This window comes from Ziziphus jujuba, chromosome 3 (genome assembly GCF_031755915.1).
Source record: "Ziziphus jujuba cultivar Dongzao chromosome 3, ASM3175591v1".
In the NCBI taxonomy this organism is placed as follows: Eukaryota; Viridiplantae; Streptophyta; class Magnoliopsida; order Rosales; family Rhamnaceae; genus Ziziphus; species Ziziphus jujuba.
The window spans coordinates 33480265-33503378 of record NC_083381.1 but is presented as its reverse complement, the minus strand read 5'-3'; positions in this window follow the sequence as shown (position 1 = coordinate 33503378).

The window sequence follows — 23114 nt, the reverse complement described above, 5'->3', positions numbered from 1 at the left end:
ATATTTCATAATTGAATATTTCAAAAATATGTTTATGTGTTCGATATTATGAGAATTTCTATCTAGAATTGTATTGCCAATTTATAATGTTTTTAATATATGTTTTGGTGCCAAAAGAATATATTTGGGAATTGAAAGAAATTGTGGTTTTGATTTATTTTAATTATTGCTATGGTTATTATTCAATTATTGTGCACAATTATATGAATTAATTATATATGGAATTTATATGGTATTCATATTATTGATTTAAATTGATTTTTGAGAAATTGAGAAAAATATGAATTTAAATTATTATGTTTCAAAAATATTTACGCATTGAAATATTAATGGCTTGACCTTATGCTATTGAAAAATTTGTATATTCAAATTGATGGATTTGAAATTGGTGGAATTTATGCGATGAATTTATGACGATGATTTATAAAGGAATTATGGAAAATTTACGGGTTTAATTGGATGGAATAAACCCGATAATATTTATGGAATTTTGTGATTTTAAAAAAATATTGATTTATGATTTACGTGTTTTTAGATGCACTATACATGTACTGGTGTTCTTTATACATGGATATGATTAGCTCGCATGTGGATGTGGTGAGTGCGCATATGGGTGTGAGTAGAGCACAGGTGATTATGGGATTATCCTGTGGTTGCCATCAGATGAGGGTAGGCCGCCCCTCCATGGCCGGGATGCCTGTTTATAGTGGCTTGGTGGGATGCCATGCGACCGTATGCCGGTTTCTCTCTTTAACCTCCTGTCTGGCGGTACCTTAGGATGCTGGGTACCATTGGCGTCACTGGTATATAGTGGGTGCATCAAGTGATTTTTGGATCATGGATTTCAAAATAAATATTTTGAAATTATATTTAAATTAATAATATATTTAATGTTATTTTTATTATTTATTTCAAATGGAGGTTTTAATTTGATTTAATTTTTCTTTGCTTAATTATTCAATAAATTGATTTATTTTAATTATTTAATTATTTCATGAATTGTTTTAATGTGAGTTTTATTCATATTTCGGTATTAATTGTTATGACATGCATTAATTATTTAGTCATTGTTATAAGTTATTTTTATTTCAATTTATTTCATTATAAATTTGGATTCTTGAATTATCGTATTTTAGTAGAAAACTATTGATTAATTGTTTTCCTTGGTTTTCGGGGCATACAAATAGCGGGTTTTGTAAAACGTTTTAAAAGAAAAACTTTTTCAGCTGAGTGAATTGTGAGGGTTTTGAGAGAAAATATTATTTCCGATTAATTATTATTTATTTATTCTTAATTAATCAAGTGTACTATAATTATTATTATTATAATTGTCTAGTAGATTGGGTTACTCACTGAGATGATTAGCATCTCATATTTTTAAATTTCGTTCCCTTAGGTCCAAGTTAGTCGACGTTGATCGTCTGGGACAAACTCGATGTCTCAGTTCATTGCCGAAAGTCCAAGAAGCATTTCCTTCCTTTTTTCCTCTCCATCTTGTATTGCTTCATCTGTCATTATATTAATTTCATAATTATTTGTATAATGCTCTGCATACTGATTGGACACATATTTATTGAATCATATATTGATTCCCTATTATTATTTTGGAGTGCTGTAAATTTGTGGAATTAAATTGTAGTAATGTGGGAGGAATAAGGGGTGTATATAGAAGTGTATTCTCAGTGCAAGAAAATTGTGGTAAGTCCAACCCTTAGGGGAGGTTCTATCGGATTTTTCATTGGAGGGTCCAGTAAGGTTTCCTTGGGATCAGGGCTTGTCTAGGGTTCCGATGAGGAATTTTGGACGGGTCTTGACACTAACTATGCCCCAAAAATATATTCCATATGACGTTAAGTTATTACCAAGCATATTAATCACCTCAGATCTATAAATCACTGGCAATATAAAATCTTTAATCTCCAAGAAAATGAATATCAAAATCTTAATTCTATGAAATGAAAATAACTACGCTTGAACATCTGATTAGGTCCAAAGAATCCTCTTCTTCACACTTTCGAGGTGTATTGTATACATCAAATCGCGTGTCTCCCTTAGGATCTCCTGTTTGGATGCAACAACATCCAACCCTGGGATCCTCAATTGCGATACCTAAACCTTAAGTCAATCTGGGAAAAAAACCATAACATAAAAAAAATAATAAATATATTTTTTAAATATCCTACCAACATAAAATATATACAATTCATCAACCCAAATTAAATTTTCAAATTTCCTCAACAATCAAAATATAATTTATAAAATTTACTAACTAAATCAATGAAATAATAAATAATAAGAGAATTATTTTAATCAGTTTAAAATACCTTAACTTAGTTACTAAAATTCCACATTGAAACAAAAATAAAAACATGAATAAATGCATTTTAATAATCATTTTAAAATAAGTAAAATGAATCGATTAAATAATAAAAAAATATTTAAATCCATTTGAAACATATATTTAAAATAAGAGTAACAATATAATAAAATTTATTTTAAATCATCCAATCAATTTAAATAATAACATCATAGTAAAATGCACTTTAAAACATTAATTGAATAAATGATAAAAACACATTTTATGTAATCTCTCATAATTAAGATAAATTATAAAAACATGTCAAAATATATTTTAAATCACAATTTTTAAATAAATAATAAAATCAATGTAAATGAAATTCATGCTAAAACATCGATTTAAATAAATAATAAAAACATGAATAAAATACCTTTAATTTCAAATATCACTTTGAAAAGCATTTAATTTTTGATAATCGATCGGAAAAATATCTTGACACCTTGAGGTTGATCGACACACATCCATACTCGACAACAAGTATCGATTATGGGTGGTGACCTTGTTAAGTTGTTGGTAGCCAATACACACCTTTAGGTAATCATCATTCTTCTCCATGAACGAAACGAATGTCATTTACGATGATATGATTGATCTAGCGAAACCTTTATTCACCAAATCTTGCAGCTGAGCCTTTCAGTCCTTTAACTTTGATGGAGTCGCACGGTATGGCGGTACTAAAATAGATCGATGTCCAAAGCCAATTTAATGGTAATTTGATATCCTTTTTACGGTCATAATCCAGGTAACTTGCTAGGAAAACACTTTCGAATTGCTTCCCACTATGAGCACTTCCAACACTCACCATCTACTCGGGCATCAACCACATGGGTCAAATACCCTTGAGAACCATTCTCCGATAGCTCCTTGGAGACGAGGATAGAAATTAACCATGGTAAAGGCCCCCTAACTCCTCCATGAAGCACCACTTCAGGTAAGCTGAAACACTCTAATTTTACTCCTTTATGGTAGCGGTCCATAAACATAAGATTCATAACTACTCAATCCATATCTAGGACCACTTCGGATCTCAAAAAGATTCATAGAATTGGATCTGCCCCCATTACTTGACCTTCGATAAAGAAAAGGCAATCCTCGACCATTGACTAGGCCATAGGAATTTCCCCAAAGGAGAGGCACTTTCTAATTAGCACTTTCGAATATTAGAGTTATCTCAATTTGAGCAACAAATTTGCTTTGAGACAAAGGAAATCACTCTTCAAAACGGTTCAAACAAGACCATAAACGCGGATGGGATGCATAACAATGCACAGTCCTTTAGGAATTCTAGAACTTAGAGCTCTGATACCAACTGTCAGGACCCATTCCAGATCCCTCACAGGAACCCTAGACAAGTCCTGATTCCAGGGAAACCCTACAGGACCTTCCAATGGAAAATCCGGCAGAACCTCCCCTAAGGGTTGGACTTATCCCAAATTTCCTGCACTGATAGCACACTTTTATATACACCATCTTATTCCTCCCACATTACTACAATTTTATTCCACAAATTTGCAGCACTTCAAATGAATAATAGGAAATCAGTGCATAATTAATAAATAAATGTCCAAGACAATATACAGAGCTTCATAGAGTATAATTAAGTATGGAAGTTATACAACAATGATGAAAGAAATATTACAATAGAAATAAATGAAAATAAAGAGAACTCCTCGAAATACGACAACAACGAAGATTAAGCTCGCTCTGGACGAACGTCTACCAATCCTTGTACCTAGGGAAACAGAATTTAAAGATATGAGATGCTAATCATCTCAGTGAGTAACCCTATCTACTGTACAATTATAATAGTAACGATAATTATAGTATATTTGATTAATTAAGAATAAATAAGTAAATAAATAATAATTAGTTGAAAATAATATTTTCTCTTAAAACCCTTATTATTCACTCCGTTGGAAAGGTTCACCTTTTAAAACATTTTCGCAAAACCCAATCTTTTATGCCCCAAAAATAAAGAAATAATTAATTTAATAAATAATTAAATATTCCACATGCGAATAAAATACAATAAAATATAATAAAATAAATTTAAAATACTTGCATTAAAGAAATATAACATAAAATTGAAATTCAATATATAATTCATACAATTTGATTTAATAAACTAAAATAAACGGTGCCAAAAATATATTGGATGGGTCCTGATAACTCGTATGCGATATTGTCCTCTTTGGGCCTGGGAAATCCTCTTACAACCCAGTCCTTAAGGTTTTAAAGGGTCTCGCAAGGGAAAAGTATCCACACCCACTTATAAGGAGTGTTTCGTTCCCCTTTCCAACCGATGTGGGGCTTCACAATCCTCCCTCCTTGGGACCCAGTGTTCTCGCTGGCACACCGATTTAGGTCCGGCTTTGATACCATCTGTGACAGTCCAAAGCACCTGCATGCGATATTGTCCTCTTTGGGCCTGGGGAATCCTCTTACAACCCAGCCCTCAAGGTTTTAAAAGGTCTCGCAAGGGAAATGTATCCACACTCACTTATAAGGAGTATTTCGTTCCTCTTTCCAACCGATGTGGGACTTCATACAAACTTATTTGGAGGGATAGAAGATTACATGGAATGGCTTCCAGCCCAATTATGGATGTTTGGAATCCGTGAGCTTTAATGTGTGGTTCTCGTGTGAGGGCTTTTCTTAATGGGCTTATGGAAGAAATTCCTCATCAAAGACGACATGATGAGATATATATACTCTGTTAATGGATGGATAAAGATATCAATACCCTTTATGAAGAAGAATATATCCGATAAATACATGCAGATATATATATATATATATATATATTTAATAAATTTATTTTGATTTTGATGCTTGAGTGGTGGGAAATTCTTGCATCCAAACACTTGCAAGCCTTTTAATCTTGATGAGTTTAAAAGAGTTTGAAATATGGTGTATTATTTCCTGTCGATAAAGAAGGCAACCTATTTATAGGAAATACTATAGTAGAAAAAGCATCAACCCAATATCTTAAAAATAGATTGGCATGAAATATCATAGTAACACTTATCTCAACGATGTGGCAATGTTTTAATACCTGTTTCAACGATATAGCAATGTTTTCTTTCAGCCGTATTGTTATATTCTGGAGTACTGGGGCAAGACATCTGTTTTTTGATTCGACAAGCATGCATATGTGAGATAAAGACATTAGAATTGAACTTGCTGCCACCATCACATTGAAAGAGTTTGGTTTTTCAATCAAGCTAATTTTCTACTAGGTTTTGAAATTGAATAAAGCAACTTAAAAATTCAGATTTCTTTTTCAAAAGATACAACCATGAATATTGAGAGCAATCATTAATAAATAAGGCAAAATAACAAAAGTTTTGATAAGAAGAAACTGGTGTCTGTCCTTCAAGATCATAGTGAATTTTATCAAGAGAAAATTTTGAAGCTTTATTAGATAGTTCAAATGGTAATTTACTACTTTTACCAATTTCGTAACTAGCAGATATAGAAGGTTTGGAAATCCAATAAGTAATATTAATGTTTTTCTTCGCTTAAGTGTGTAAAATTTTGAGATTGAGATGTCCCAATTATTGATGCCAAATCATAGAAAAAACTTCAGTGCCTATGTGCTATTATCGAGTTGTCTTAATCCTTAACAATAAAACTAGAAAAGGTAAATTCAAAAGTACACATATTATCAGAAGTTAATTTTCCCATAGACAATAAGTTTTCTTAAGATTAGGAACAATTAGGACATCTCTTTACCATGGTCTATTGATAAATAAGTATCTTCAGTATGCAACATTTGTAATCCTTCTCTATTACTAAAATATATGACATCAGATCCTTTATAAGTTTGAGGGTTTGAGATCTTACAAGCATCATCTGTCATATAGGTGGTTGCATCGAAGTCCATATAGAAGGTGTTATTAGGGGATTTGTTGAGAGAGAGTAACAAGAGCATGTGAAGTGTTTTCAGGTTGGTATAAATGATCAAACTTGTTTCAACACTCAAGAGGAGAACAAATTTGGCATTGTACCTTGTTTTGTTCATGTGGAGGATATTGAGTTTCTTTTTCCTATGAGTTGAAGTTGGTTGTTTGTATGGAGATTGCTATGGTGATGAATTGTTTCCTTTACCAACAGTAGGTGTAAAACCTTTTCCACATGAATTAAATCCACCACGTCCACCCTTATTGTTTCTCCCTCATTCTCTTTGCCCAAAAAAGGCTTATGCATGATCAATGTAATGCTTTTCTTCTTCTTTTTGTCGTTGCGATGATTGCTCATGGTTTTAGAGTGGAAAAATGAGCTCACTGAAGGTAGGATAAGGAGGCTTAGTTAGCATGGTGAGATGGAAGTCTTGATAGGCTATTCTTAAACCACAAGCCATTTGAAAAACTTTGTCGATATCTGATATTGGATGTCCAATGGCTACAAGGTTGTTGCAAATGTTTTTGAACTTGCGAATATAATCCTCCAAAGATGTTGATCCTCTTTTGGTAAGCATCAATATATTTAGCTGTTCCTTTTTTTCCTTTGTAGCAAGCAATAATTGTTCTTTTAGCAATGTCCATACTTGTCTTGCAGTTTAAGCCCTAATGGTTAAATTTAGTATTATTTGGTCATGTTTCCTCGAAGCCATGTGATGAGAAGATCGTCATTATGGATTTAGTCCTCATTGTAGGCGGTTTTTTTATACCATCATCAAGTTTTTCCTCCTCAGGTTTTCTAGCATCTGTTAAGTTTCAAGACTCCTAAGCAAAAGAAGAATTTGCGATCACCATAGGAGGAAGTTGGATGTGGAGAGTTTGATTGATATCGAACTTCAACATTGGTGAAAAGACTATATGGTTAGGATAGGCCTTTTTAGATTGAAATAGAAGGGGAAAACATGATTTTTTTTTGCTTGCAGGTATGGTAGCTTTGATACCATAAATAGGTTTTTGATCGCAAATTGAATCGTGATTTTGTTTATTCATCAAAACATCTTTTCATACAAGAATTGGGAAGCTTAATGTTAACATAGGAATAACAATTACTTGTACAAATTGATAAAGGAAAAAGAGTAATGGAATAAATATTTTCCAATAATGCCAGTTGATTGAATTGCTATTTAGGTATGATTTCTTGATATTTGCCTTGTTTGTGAAGATGTGCTTGTCCATTGATGCTTATGATGAAAAGGAGTACAAATACTTAACCATGGTATATAAGTCCTTCCAACTTCCTGTAAGCAATTAATGCTTGTGCTTGCACACACACACATATATATATATATATATATATATTTATACAATTTTGATATAGTGAAAAACTTATGGAGATGGATAGTAAGCCACAACTGCTAGACCATGTAGATTATACAGATCTAATAACTGTGGATACTGTACCTCACGGCCCTTTTTCATAAGTTTTTAATTATATCAAAACTGTATATATATTATATTTTATTTTCTGTATGCTTGTTGAGCATCTTTATGAAGTGGAAAAAGGAATGGGGAATTGCATAATTACTTCCGCTCGATATGTTTATAAGCCTTTGATTTAGATATCTTGTTAACAAGTCATATGTCTTTGGATTGGATATTTTTGTTATGAACTACACCCGAAATTGAGGATCTATGTCCCTAGAGGCAAATAGTGGCACTTTCACTTTAAAAATAAAAAACTTCTTCAAAAAAAATAAACTTCTCCTACAAAATCAAAATTTTGAATAATCTAAAAGTTGAAAAACCAAAATTTGATGTTGAAGGAATAATTTGTTATGCTTTCTACTGACTTTTCTTCTTAATCTCTCTTTATTTTCTTTTTTGCTTTGTTTTAATTCAGTCTTATGACACAGATAATGACAATTTTTTTCCTTTCTTTCTTTCAATATGTTTCAGGAGGCTATGGATTCGTACAAATGAAGGCAAAACTGTGAAGAACAAATCATTCTCACTTTACTTAGGAGTGGCAGATTGCGGAAGTTAACCAATTATGGAACTACATACAGAATACAATAAAAAGTATTGGACCAAGTCAATGGTAAACATGAAGGGATCAGGTGAACGCAATTTTTCTTTCCTCTTAGATTTTGAAACGTTTATATTTTGATATTATTTTACCAATCAGTTTTTATTCTGATTTCCTATTACAGTTATCTTCTCGTTCAAGGAAGCAGACCTTGATCCAGGGTTATGAAACGTACGTTTGCATCACAGGGGATTCTTCATGACCCTTCTAAAGGGTTCATTGTGAAAACACTCTGATTGTTGAAGTTGTCTTCCATGTCATTTATCTGACTAAGGTTTGGTCAAAGATAGAACATGGTCAAAAAGGCTATTTGTTTCTTGGAAAGAAGTTGAGGTTGGATATGATAAACTTTGCGGTTAATTGCTTTTTATTTTTTGGGAAATGAAGTTGAAGTTGGAAAGGATAAAGTTTCGCAGTTGTTGCATTTTATATTATATATATATATATATAGCTAATTAGAGATTGATTAAATTATCATGGATGCAGAGATGAGAATATTTTATTGTTAAATTATTACTTAAAACTATTTGTTCATAAACATTGGTAATTCCATTATTCAGGTACTTACGCATGGATGGTTTTGAAGTTCTTTCCTTTCTGTGTGAGAATTTTGTTGCTAAACGATTAATTTTTTTTTCCATTGCAAGGAATATAGATGTGGCTTTCTATTATTGTACTCTACAAGAAGTTCCCACAAAATGAAGTGTTCGGTAAACATATATATATATATATATATATATATATATATATATATATATATAAAATTTAGATTGGAGATGGAATCTAAAAAGGAACCAAAAGCTTTATAGATTATCCTTTTAGCAGAATTTTAATATTAAAATTACTGCTATAGCCTTGCTGAATACCACACCTAGTACTATCGTCTATAACATAATAAAATATTTTTCAGTTTCCCAAATTCAAACCTAAGACAAGGTTGCTAGAGTTGGCTGAAATATGACAAAATAATCGACGAATGGAAAGTTCGCAACTGATAAACAAAAACTTGATCCCGACAGGTCATTAGTCTTCAAGTTGTGAAATTTCATAGGTTTGACGAAAATTCCATGGCCAATTTACTAGGCTAGGCATGTAAGCTCATTTGGCTGGATTAGTGATCGCTTTTAGTGTTTTCCGTGGTGAGGCAATTGCTAGGTCGGGTCCAACAGTCACATATGGGTTGCAGGTTTCACAAGTTTTTCAGATGTTCTATGGACTTTTTGGGTATTTTGTAAATTGTTTCATCCATGGCACATCTTACAAGGTATAAATAGGCTTTTGGATCACTAACATACAAAAATTTTGACTGTTTTACACATAAATGAAATACTGATGTTAAAAATTTCACAGAACCATAACTTTTTTACTGTAACTTAGAATCAGGCATTCCACTAGTCCACAAACTTGTATTGATAAGCTTTACGTATGGTATACCGATCAAAGCCAAAATCCATCTCTCACAAAAAAATCAAACTTGGTCATTATAAAACTCCAATTTGGTCAAATTTGATCAAATAGCCAAAAAATTCAAATTCGGACGTCTTCTCATGGTGGGTCATTACACATATTATGCATATACTAATCACAATATGTGAAATAAATACATGCTTTGTGTTTTATGTGTACCAAAATGAGGATTTCATACAAAATAAAAACTTAAAATTCTATAGTATGTAAATTACACTTCAAAAGGTCAATTAAATAATATATGTGTCACTTTCACAAATAATATATATTAATTGGTATATTTGTTTAGAGGATAAAATAATTTTTTAAGGACTTTTCAAAACTGAAAGAAATTTATTAAAAAATATAATATACTTATATTGAAGACAATAATTTGAAAATTAAAAATTAGAAATATATACTAAAAAAATGTCAAGAATAAAAAATAATTAAAAAATCTTAAGTCAGAAAGTAATAGTGGATTACAATAACATACAAAAGTAAATACCATTAGAGAATTAAAATTAGTATGGTGTATTATACCACTTGAATTAGTGTTTTTGAAAAAATCATAATTTTTTTTTTATAATTGCATATGGTGATTACAATAATATTTGTAATACATACATTATAATTTTATTACAATAATATTTCATATTGTGATTACATGTTAATTACATAACTTTATGTGACCAACATATTAAAATATGACAAATTTAAGAAAGAAAATAATAATTGAAAGAACTTTTGAGTTTGAAGGGATTTTATATAAATACCAAGTATTATAGTAATATAAAAAACGACAATCTTAAATGATTAAAATTTAACAGCGTACAAGGCCAAAAACTAAAGTAATAAGTATGTAAGAAAATTAAGTTTAGTATAATATAAATTAGTCATAAGTTAGGAAATAATATTAGTATTCTACATTGTTTATAGCACAATAGATATTTGCTTTTGGAAAAATATGGAGAAGTGCCATATAACCTTTCATGTGATGATCTTGGCAATTTTTATGATATATGCATTCCGAATAACAATAGATCAATGAATAAGAACTTATAACTAAGACATAATGATCACAAGTTTAGATTGTTGACAATATAGTATTTATATGACGTTCACAATAAGTATATGATTTAGTTGCCAAAAGCCAAAAAAGTAAGACAATTGAAAAAACTTTGAATTTTAAAGGTAAATTTTACAATATCATGCATAAAACTTATATATAAGATCATGATTGAAATTAAAAAATTCCTAATCATGAAAAAAAAATTTATAAATAAAATTACAAAATAAATATAATATGATAACAATATAATCGTAAGTTAGAAAGCACTACTCAATTATAATAGCATTGATAAATGTAGTGTATTAATTTATTTAATAAATTGGTAGGATCTGATACTTACATAGAAAATCACAATTGCAAATGATTAAAATCTAATGATATATCATAAAAGATAAACTAATATAAAAAATGCAAAACAATATAATATGACATAAACTAGTCTTGAGATATGATATAATATTAAATTACGTAAGTATATATTGTTTATATCACAAAAGTTATGTTTTTTAAAAAATATGAAGAAATGTCATATAAAATTTAATGTAGTGATCTTGACAACCTTTGTGATAGATACATTTCGAATGAATATTGATCGCTATATGAGAATTTACAACCAAAAAAGTTGACAATCTCATTTTAAGTTGTTAATAACAAAGTAACCATATTACAATTATGCTAAATATATGTTCCATTTGTCAAAAGCCAAAAAAATAGGGGTAGTTCGAGTTTATATCAAAGTTAAGGGGACAAATTAGTTAAAAACAAAGTGCAGGGGCAAATTGTATACAAGTGTAAAATTTATTGGAGATGATTTGTAATTTGTCCAAAGAATTTAATTTGTATATATCGATCTTTAGATTAGGGCTGAGAAAATTGAATACTTCATCTTCTTCTCCCTGTTCCTTTCCTCTTCTTTTATCTTTTGTATATTTTGATCTGAATTTATATTCACAAGATTAAAAAAAATTCCAAGTAAGTCAAAACTATAGAAATCTTAGAAATTTCATTTTGAAAATTTACAAAATATGTTATGTGATTGCAAATTTAATATGCGATCACAAAAGTGTTTGTTGCTTCTATACAAAAAGATATTCACATTTAAAATATGATTCAACAATAAAATACGTGAATGTCACATTTAGCAATATCAATTAAGTACTCTATCTCTAATGATCACACTTTCTTTCAGAAAATCAAATATATTCATCAATTGTTATGCATATATAATCGATATTATACATATGTGATCACATTACTTTTATGCAACCGTTGTTTTCTATATGCAACAATTATTATACATATGTGACAATTTTTTTCTATCTGATTGTTGTTACTTGTAAATAGTTGTTATTACACATATATGCCTATTTGTTATATATACAATCATTCGTTACGTAATATGACTGTTTTATATTATCTGTGATCATTATTATATATATGTGATTTGTTACACGTATGTGCATATCTGTTACATATATTTAACCATCTTAAATATACATGACCATTTGTTATGCATGTATAATCATCGTTACTCATCTATGACTGTTGTTTTGTATATGTTGCCATGTTATCTCTACATGATTGTTGTTATGCGTATGTAGACGTTATTATATATATGTACTCATTTGTTACACATATATGACCGTGTTACTTATATGTAGCTGTTGTTACACATTTGTAATCATTAGTACACATCTGTTGCTATGTTATCTCTATGTGACCATTGTCATATGCATGTGGCTTTTGTTACATATATGTGTGACCATGTTATATAAATGTGATCATTCATTATATATATGTGGCCGTTGTTATGCATCTGTAACTATTGTTATGTATATATGACTACCGTTACACATATATTGCTATATTAACGTTATGTGACCGTTGTTATGCTCATTTGGTCATTGTTACATATATATGCTCATTTGCTATATATATATGATCATGTTATATCAATGTGACCATTCATTAGGCATATTTGACTATTGTTATGCATTTTGACCACATTATATATATGTGACAATTCATTATACATATGTGAGAGTATATACCCATTTATTACAAATATGTGGTCGTATTATATAAATATAAATATTCGTTATATATATATATATATGACCATTATTACGGATCTGTAATTATTATTATCCATACGTGATTATCTTATTTTTAGGTGGTCATCATTACATATATATGACATTTGTTACACATATATAAATATGTTATGCATACATTTTTGCATTATAAATTATGCGATCAATAGTTTTGTATGCTAATCGCACTTAAAATTATGACCACCCTTTCATTTCTTTAATATACACCAAATTAAATTCAATGACATATTACTTTTTGGAATCATTTTTTTTTTCTTTTCTCCTTTTGTTAATATGTATTTTTACTATTTTATACATCGATCACAAATTATAAATTACTTTTCAAATCATTTTTTGTATTTAAATTAGTTTATATTTTCTATATTTTTTTATGTTGATAACATATTACAGTAGCGATCATTATAACGACTTTGTAATTTTTAAATATTAACTTGTTCAACTAATAATGGATAAAATACTTTAAATAATCCAAAATTTTTGTTTCTATTTTTTATAACTTCAACGGCTGAGATAGTTACGTACGGATACAGATTGCATATGATGGTAGCTCCCGGGCTCTCTTTTCTTTTTCCTCTCTTCAATCAAAATATACTGTTAAGATTAGAAATTGAACTAGTTAGATATATTTGATTATGTTTTAACTTTTTATATTCAGATTGTAATATTATAAAGTGAACATTTACCTTACAAATTTAATCGACATCTGACGGACAAATAGCAATTTTCTATTTGAAGATGTAAAAATATAAATCACTTTTATCATATACATTATAAACAAATTTTAATACTTTTATTGTGTAAAAGAAAAATCAACAGCACAAACTAATATCCGAAAAAGAAAAAAACTATAGGAGTGTTTGCAACTATAAAATACATATAATTTTTATCGTATGGCACATAAAAATTTAATTATTTGCATTCTGAAAAAATTTTAAAAAAAGAAAAAACCGTTAGCCCAAACTAGAGTAGTCGTTTGTCCTAAAAATTAACCCATAGGTGTTGGTTTCTAGTAGAAGAATAGATTGTTACTGTGTACTAAGAGAGTTGGGCCGAGCCCACACTAGATGGATATTAGAAGCGGCCTATAAATTGTTGCTTCGCCTTCAAGTTATCGGTTGTCTGTGGAAACATTTAGCTTCTCTCTCTTCCCCGTCTCACTGGGCACCCTGTATTTGGCGACCAAACAATGAATTCGACGAAAGGTACATCCTTTCCCACTCTCTAACAAATCTTTAACTTTTGAATACTTAAATTTTTGGTTATGTTACAAGCGTCTGAAGTGTGATTTAAGAAATATATGTAATATATTTCACCTTTCGTTTCTACTTTTTCTTTTCCATTTGGATTTCCTTGTACTACTTTTACTAAATCATTATCTTTTTGTTTTTTGTTTCGTTTTTTCCTCCTTCTTTTTTTCCTCTTTTTTTTTTTTTTTTTTTTTTTTTTTTTTTTTTGTCGTTCTGATAACTATGTCATATAATATGGGTACTTCCAAGATATTTCTTAAAATTTATTATATAAAATGGAGTTAGGTTTTAGTGTTAGATTTTTACAGGACAGCGGGACAACCTTAATTTTGAATCCTTCTGACATTGGTTTTTTAACTTTCTGATTATTAATAAAAATTTAAACCCAGGCCAATATACTTCTCTTTATGTGGGGACTGAATATCTAAAAACAAAAGGAGCCAAATTTTTTGCAAATTTGTTTTACAATATGGTAGATATCAGACATATTAGCGATTCGGATTCATCTTGACTGAACATGCCTCTCCACCTTCACATTATTTAGGGCTATTACCAGATTTATTAATAATTCCATACAGCATCTTCAATAGTAAATGTGGTAGCATAAAATTAACATTATTTAAATCTAAGTTGCATAAATTTATAGCCCTTTCTAAAACTGTTCTCCAATGATAATATATATAAGACTATTTACAACTATTAATTAAATGCATATGTTTTATTATTTTATTGAAAAAAATTGACTTTCCCTCAAAAAGTAAATGGTCACGCTAGCAATGTCTATTTACTATATCAACTTGACTAGAGAGTTTTTATTTTTTAATTTAAGTGGCTGTCTAATTTTTTTATGTGGAAAAAAAATCTAGCAATAGATACAACCATTGTAAACGCTCGTAAATCAAAGATGAACAATTGACAATTACTAAGCCAAAAATAAATATTTGTTTCGCCAAGTGGCTTCCAGAACTAGAATGTTTTAACATGGAACATATGGCATAATCCAGAATTGTAGAATGTTCTACTGTTCGTTTGTCCTCCATAAGGTGATCATCTCCCATACAATTTGTTTGAAAACATATTTTATACAGTCAAGAAACCTATATTTTACTCACTGCCTCAGTCTATTATCTGCATTTATTTTGATCATTAATAATGATTTGCAGAGATTTTAAAATACAAAATAGATTTTCCACCTGCTGATTACTCACTAAAAGTAGACTCATACACCTTGCTTTTGGAATCTATTGCTAGATTGTTGAAGTTTTGTAATATTTATCTTTTTCTCTGAACTATTGGTTTATACTATTTTTAATTAACAGATAACTACGTATGGTTTGGAAGCTTGTATCACTTGATTCGTCTCTTAAATTGTATAATCCATAAATTAAGATTTTTCTTCTTACTTCTTTTAGCATCTTATTTAGGATTTTAATTTTAGTCACTATAGTTGTACCTTTTCATATTTTATTTTTTATTTTCATTTTTGCAGGAGATTGTCGTTTTACCCAAATGGAGACATGAAGAATAATGTGAAGGGTTACATATCCCTCTACTTGATAATTGCTGAGACAGACAGTTATGCTCCTGGTTGGGAGGTCAATGTTAATTTCAAATTTCTTGTTTATGACCAAATGGAGGACAAATATTTAACAATCCAAGGTAAATCCCTCCAGTTTGCTTATAAGTAAAGGCTTGCATATACCACAAACATGCATATAGCAACATTCTGCTAGGCCTAATAGCCTATGTTATGCTGGGCATTGCAATCTTTCGATGTCGATAAATTGCCCAGCATAATCTGGATGACTACTCCTAATAGAACAAGATTTTATACATCGATGTTATTTTTATATGTGTTGGTACTGTACCTTTAATATTTTGATTTGTATAGATGTTAATGGAGCTGTCAGACGATTTCGTGCAACGAAGAAAGAATGGGGAATTGCACAATTACTTTCGCTTGAAAGGTTTAAAGACCCTTCTTGTGGATATCTTGTTAATGACTCATGTGAATTCGGGGTGGATGTAGTTGTTATGAACTACACTGGAAACTGGGAATCTATATCCCTGGTTAAGAAGCCTAGGAATGGCACTTTCACTTGGAAAATTGATAACTTCTCCAACTTAAATCAAGCTACATATTTCTCTAAAGTGTTTAATGTTGAAGGAATAAATTGGTATGCACTTCTACTGACTTTTCTTCTTATTTGTTTAATGAAACTCGCTCTCTTTTCTTTTTGGTTGGTTATAGTGCAACCTTATGAGCTAGACTATAATGACTTTTTTTTTTCCCCCCAATGATTTCAGGACGTTATTGGTTTACCCAAATGGATACCTTCAACCGAAGGACAAATCATTCTCAATTTTCTTAGAACTGGCAGATATATGCAGAATACAATCTTAGAGTACTGGACCAAGTCAACGGTAGACATGTTGAGAAGAAAGGTGATGGCAATTTTATTCTTTCTCCCCCAAGATTTACAAATGTTTATACATATTATTATTTTTGGCAAAAAGAGTTCTGAATAATACTCTGCAATATTTTGCATAATGCCTTTATTTGACTCAGTTTTGCTGCTATTTTTCTCTTACAGTTGACGGCTGGTTCAAGGGAGATGCACTTTGCAGGGGCTGCGCAACTCTTGTGTCATGGAGTGATCTTCGTGATGCTTCTAATGGGTTCATCGTGAAGGATACTCTGATTGTTGAAGTTGTCTTCCATGTCATTTCTTATAGTAAGGTTTCTTCAAAGACAAAATACGATCAAAATGGCTCAAAGGTTTCCAATCTTGGAAAACAACTTGAAGTTTCGCGCTGTACCATTTTATTGTATATAGATTAGAGTAAACGCCTTGCGTGTAGAAATGAGATTTTTTTTGTTGCTAATGAATTAACTAAAGGCATCCAAGCCATGATTTGGCCGAGAAAAAGTTGGATTTGCAGTGAAAAGTATAGTATCAGTTGCGGACTTAGGATTTCTTTTTTTTTTTAATTATTATTATTATTATTTTTTTTGGCGCACAAGGCACCGTTAGATAGTATGATGACCCTTATTGTTTCCTTCAATAATATATATACATACATAATGTGACTTTTTTTTGTATATAGTCAACCTAATTTATTATTCGCTAAATTAAGTATCATTAAACTAGAAAAAAAAAATGACAAAAATAATCACCCATTCAAGCCAAAGTTGGCAACTCAATAATTAAAGCAAAAAATAGTAATTAAGTAAGTATTATTTTATAATCAATAAGTTACATATTTCTCTTTATCAAATAATTGTACTATTAACTTATTATATTAGAAAATATTAATTAAATAAATATTATATTTTTAAAAATCTAGGTGGATAAATATTATAACTATATCAAATAATTATGATTTTATAGAAATGAAAAAGGAATAAATATTATATTTAATAATTAACACAAAAATATATAAAAACAAAAAAAAAATTGTAAATTACTGTATTAGATTGTGGTAGTAAAACAAAAACTATTAAAAAAAAAAATTCTTGCATTTTCGCATGAAAAATAATCTCATACCATTTATAATAATTTTTATTATACGGGTGTATCAAACTCATGACCTTCTACGATACATGTGTATTACTTACCAACTGAGCCAACCTTACTTGATAATCTCTTACTATTTTATGTCCCTTTATTTGACTGTCTAGTTTTGATATCATTTTTCTCTTGCCGTGAAGAATTGATTAAAGTCAAAAGGATCACTATAAACCCTGCAAAGGTGGGGTTCATTGTGAACCACACTCTAATCATTGAAGTTGTCTAACTTATCACTAACGTGAGTTCTTCAAATTAAGATAGAACATGATCAAAACGATTTCTAATCTTGAAAAACAAGTTGAAGCTAAAATTGAAAAGATTAATGAAGTTCAAGACTAAACCATTTCATAGTATATTGTATACGAGAGAGATATGAGAATGTTCCTCTATCACAACTCTATGTTTTCTACTGACGTCTCCATCTTTGTTTAATGCATACAAAAGAAGCTTAGATGCTGGTGCACCAACTTGAATTGATACAATACAAAATAAAATGAGAAAGAAATAAGAATTATGATAAAAGCTTAGAAGATTATTATTAAACTCTTTTTAAAAGAATAGTAATTAATGAAACATTTATCTCATAATTTTAAAAGTGATTTTTTATCTATACTAAAAAATGCAAAGAAAGAAGTCTACCAGGCCACCGTTAACATCTACAATCTCTATAACACCCCGTATCATAAGGTACCGAAATATTTTGTATTTTGGTCAAGTTTGATCTAAATTGACAAAGGTTGATATATGAGACTTATAGTTGACTTTTCTGATACAGATGGAATTTCTTTTTGACTAGGGTGCCATTGTGAAGCACGTATCATTACGAGTTTGTAGACTAGTAGCTTGCTAGAATTGAAGTTGAGATCAAAAAATTATGGTCAGAAAAATTTGGGGTTCAGATTGATCAAGCAAGGACAATGTAGACTTTTTATTTGTATAAATTATGGCTTTGATTTTTTCACCATTGCATAATACTTGTCGATGTGAATTTGTAGACTAATGACACATTAAATTTGGATTTATGGTTAAAAAGTTATCGATTTGTTAAGTTACAACTATTTTTCTTGAATTGACTTCGTCTCACATTTTTAGAAAACACCTGTAAAATGTCACGTGTAAAATGTGGGATTAAAAACACTAAGCAACTGACATGTGCCACATGTCAACATGGGAATGACTCCTCGAGGTTGCATAGTTACACCATGGAGAGCGTTTATTAGGTCATGTACACCCACAAGAGAGGAGAAAGAAAGAATGAGTAGCCACCTTTTTTGGGGCCAAAACACCCACCTTTAACTGTCTTTCTACATCATGCGCCACCCCTCTAGAAAGCCATTTGGCGGTGCAACGGCTTGCAAAATTTCATGGTGAATAGACCAGCAACCCACCTGGATTAGTGCAATTTCTCCAATAGCCACGTAGGTGCTTCTCAGGCCAAATTGACTTGTTTCTAGTTGCCATTCTTTCTCACTACCCTCATATTTTCTTACCACACCTTCAAATCGAATGGCCACCAAATTTTCACCGGCAGTGGGCCACTGATTAGCAGGGATCAAAGTCTTTTTTCAACGACGGCAACGGCTCATCGATCCCCTAATTTCAGTAAGTTTCAGGCCGATCCACCACTCTTTTCCACCATCTTCGACTTTTCTAAACCCAAATTTGAGGTCCTTTTGGTTCCGTTCGAGCTAGGTTGTGAGATCCGAGACCATAAAATGATCAAGTCTTTCCGATGAGATTTCAATCACCACCTGCTGAATTTCCAATGGTTAAGACTAGATTCATGACCTCTTTTTATTTTTATTTTTTATTTTTGGAGACTTTATGTATTTTAGTTGACTTTTTTTTTTTTTAAAATTGAATATAAGTTGACTATATTTTAGTTGGTTTTTTTTTTTTTTTTGTTTTTTTAAATTGAAATTTTAGTTGACTATCGATTGAAAACAAATTTATCAACTTTAATCCTAGGAATTTTAATGGGTAGAATAATATAAGATATTCTACTAAAGGATTTCCCAAGTAATAGAACAAATAAAATTTGTAACCAAATCCATATATGAAATAATGTCAGGACCTATCTAAGATCCCTTACCGAAATCCTAGACAAGTCCTGATCCCAAGGAAATCCTACCGAATATTCCAAAGGAAAATCCGACAAAATTTTCCCTACATATTGGACTTACCTTAAAATTCCCTGCGGAAAATACACTTCCAATAAAATCTTCTTATTCCTTCCATCTTACTATAATTTATTATACAAATTCCAGCACTTCAAATAATAAACAGGAAATAAGTGCAATATTAATAAATAAATTGCAAATAATTTAAATCTTATAATATAACCTTGAGGAAAACTTAATAACAAATAATTGAATTTATAATAAAAATATCATAAGATGAAATAAAGTCACCAATAAATAATAGAATATATAGTAGAAGAATTTAGTAACACGATTAAACTCAATATATAATATAAAATTTGTAAAATTTATTAATTACATCAATGAAATAATAAATAATAAAAGAATTATTTTAATTAGTTTAAAATACCTCAATTTTGCATAGGAAATAAAATACAATAAATTTCATACTAAAATCTGACATTGAAACAATAATGAAAACATGAATAAATGCATTTAAATAAGTAGAATAAATCAACCAAATAATAAAAAGAATATTTAAATCAATTTAAAGTATCCATTTGAAATAAATGGTAAAAATATAATAGAATTTATTTTAAAACACCAAATCAATTTAAATAGTAAAATCAAGGTAAAATGCATTTTAAAACATTAATATGAATAGATAATAAAAACATAATAAAAATCCATAAAATTTATGTTAAGATTTCAAATTTAAATAAATAATAAAAACACTATTAAATACATTTTAATTTTTAAATACTCTATAAAAAAACATTATTATTTTGGAAATCGTATCGGCAAACCATTTGATGCACCAAACTATATACCAGTGGCATCTGACTGTATTCAGCATCCCAAGCACCACCTGACAGGGAGGTTAAAAAGAGAAACCGGCATATGGTTGCATAGGTCTTGCAGCACCGCTGCTAATAGTCATCCTGACCATGGAGGGGGACAACTGATGCTCATTGTGCATTATACCCTGCCTACCCTCGATCCGATGGCAACCACAGAACAACCCTATAAATAAACCGGACCTGGGAGACCCGGGCCAGTGGGACTGGCAGGTGAAGGGGTAGGACCCCTAAACCATTGAGAGGCCTTTTAAAACCTTGAGAGGTGGGTTGTAAGAGGATTCTCCAGGTCCAAAGAGGACAATATCGCATGTAGGTGGTCTAGGTTGTTACAGAAGTCTATATGTATAGGCTACGATTAGTAAAAACGCTATGAAGATTTTGTGATAGGAATATCTTATATGGCATACCATGTTGTTGATTTTGATCTATCAAATTTTAAAAAAATACTCAATCAACTCTAATAAAAATTATTGTTGGATCCGATGCAAATATGATAGATTATTACTTTTCAATTTAAGATTTATTTAAAAAGAAATTCAAAACATATACACGATGTGATATTATTGATAAGTTTTGTCTTTTGTTTGATTTTTGTATTTTGCCACATCAAAAAAATAAATAGCCAATTAAAAAAAAAAAAGAAAAAAAAATCTTTAATAGGTTCATTTAAATACATTGTTAAGCTGATATGATAAGAAAAGAAATTGACATTGTCAAAATGACCATCTATTTCTATAGTAACAAGACACCTTAAAAAATCTTCTAGGAATTTCAGATGGTTCTATTTAAAAAAGTCTCATTGAGCAATTCTTAGGGAAATATATTCAAACATTGTCAAAAATTAACAAACAATATACCAAGAGAAAGCCCATGATATGGGGGATTATATTGGTATACTCATCTTAATCTAAAAATCTAATTAGTTTTTAGAAAACTCATTGGAAACTTTGGTCAAATTTGAAGTTTATGAATCTCTAAAACCACTAAGAATCTTAAGGAATGGAGCTTAAGAATGGGTTCAGCAAGTCCAAAATAGAAAAAGGAAGGAGGAGGAAGGGAATGTATGTAACAGCCCAGTACCACCCCATCAAGATATTGTCCTCTTTGACCCAGGGTTCACTCCCTCTCTACCCCCGGCCTCAAGATTTTGTCAAAACGCATCTTAATGGTTAGAGGTTCCACCTCTTTAACCTGCCAGTCCCACTGGCCCGGGCCTCCCAGGCCCAATCAAGATATTCTCCGCTTTGGGGTATTCCAGGCCGTAGCCCCCCTCACGGTTTTACTTTCCCTCCCAGGAACGCGTCTTGAAGGGAGAGGTATCCACAGCCTTATAAAGACCGCTTCGTGCCCCTCTCAAACCGATGTGGGATGTTACAATCCTCCCCCCTTGGGGCCCAGCGTCCTCGCTGGCACACCGATCCGAGTCCGGCTTTGATACCATTCTAACAGCCCAGTACCACCCGCATCTAGATATTGTCCTCTTTGGCCCATGGTTCACTCCCTCTCTCCCCCATGGCCTCAAGGTTTTACTTTCCCTCCCAGGAACGCGTCTTGAAGGGAGAGGTATCCACAGCCTTATAAAGACCTCTTCGTGCCCCTCTCCAACCGATGTGGGATGTTACAATCCTCCCCCCTTGGGGCCCAGCGTCCTCGCTGGCACACCGATCCGGGTCCGACTCTGATACCACTGTAACAGCCCAGTACCACCCACATCAAGATATTGTCCTCTTTGGCCCAGGATTCACTCCCTCTCTCCCCCCTGGCCTCAAGGTTTTGTCAAAACGCGTCTTGAAGGGAGAGGTATCCACAGCTTTGTAAAGACCGCTTCGTGCCCCTTTCCAACCAATGTGGGATGTTATAATCCTCCCCCCTTGGGGCCCAGTGTCCTCGCTGGCACACCGATTCGGGTCCGGCTCTGATACCATTGTAACAGCCCAGTACCACCCGCATCAAAATGGGAGGGAAAGTAAAACCGTGAGGGGGGCTACGACCTGGAATACCCCAAAGCGGAGAATATCTTGATTGGGCCTGGGAGGCCCGGGCCAGTGGGACTGGCAGGTTAAGAAGTGGGACCTCTAACCATTAAGACGAGTTTTGACAAAACTTTGAGGCCAAGGGGGAGAGAGGGAGTGAACCCTAGGCCAAAGAGGACAATATCTTGATGCGGGTGGTACTGGGCTGTTACAATGTATGGGTTAGATTGAAATGACCGAAAAGGCTGGTTTTTTACCAATCCAATTGGACCACTAGCCGCCGGCTTCCCTAGTCAGATATAGGGGCATTCGATGGCAAATCATCCAAAGATTTAAGGGCTT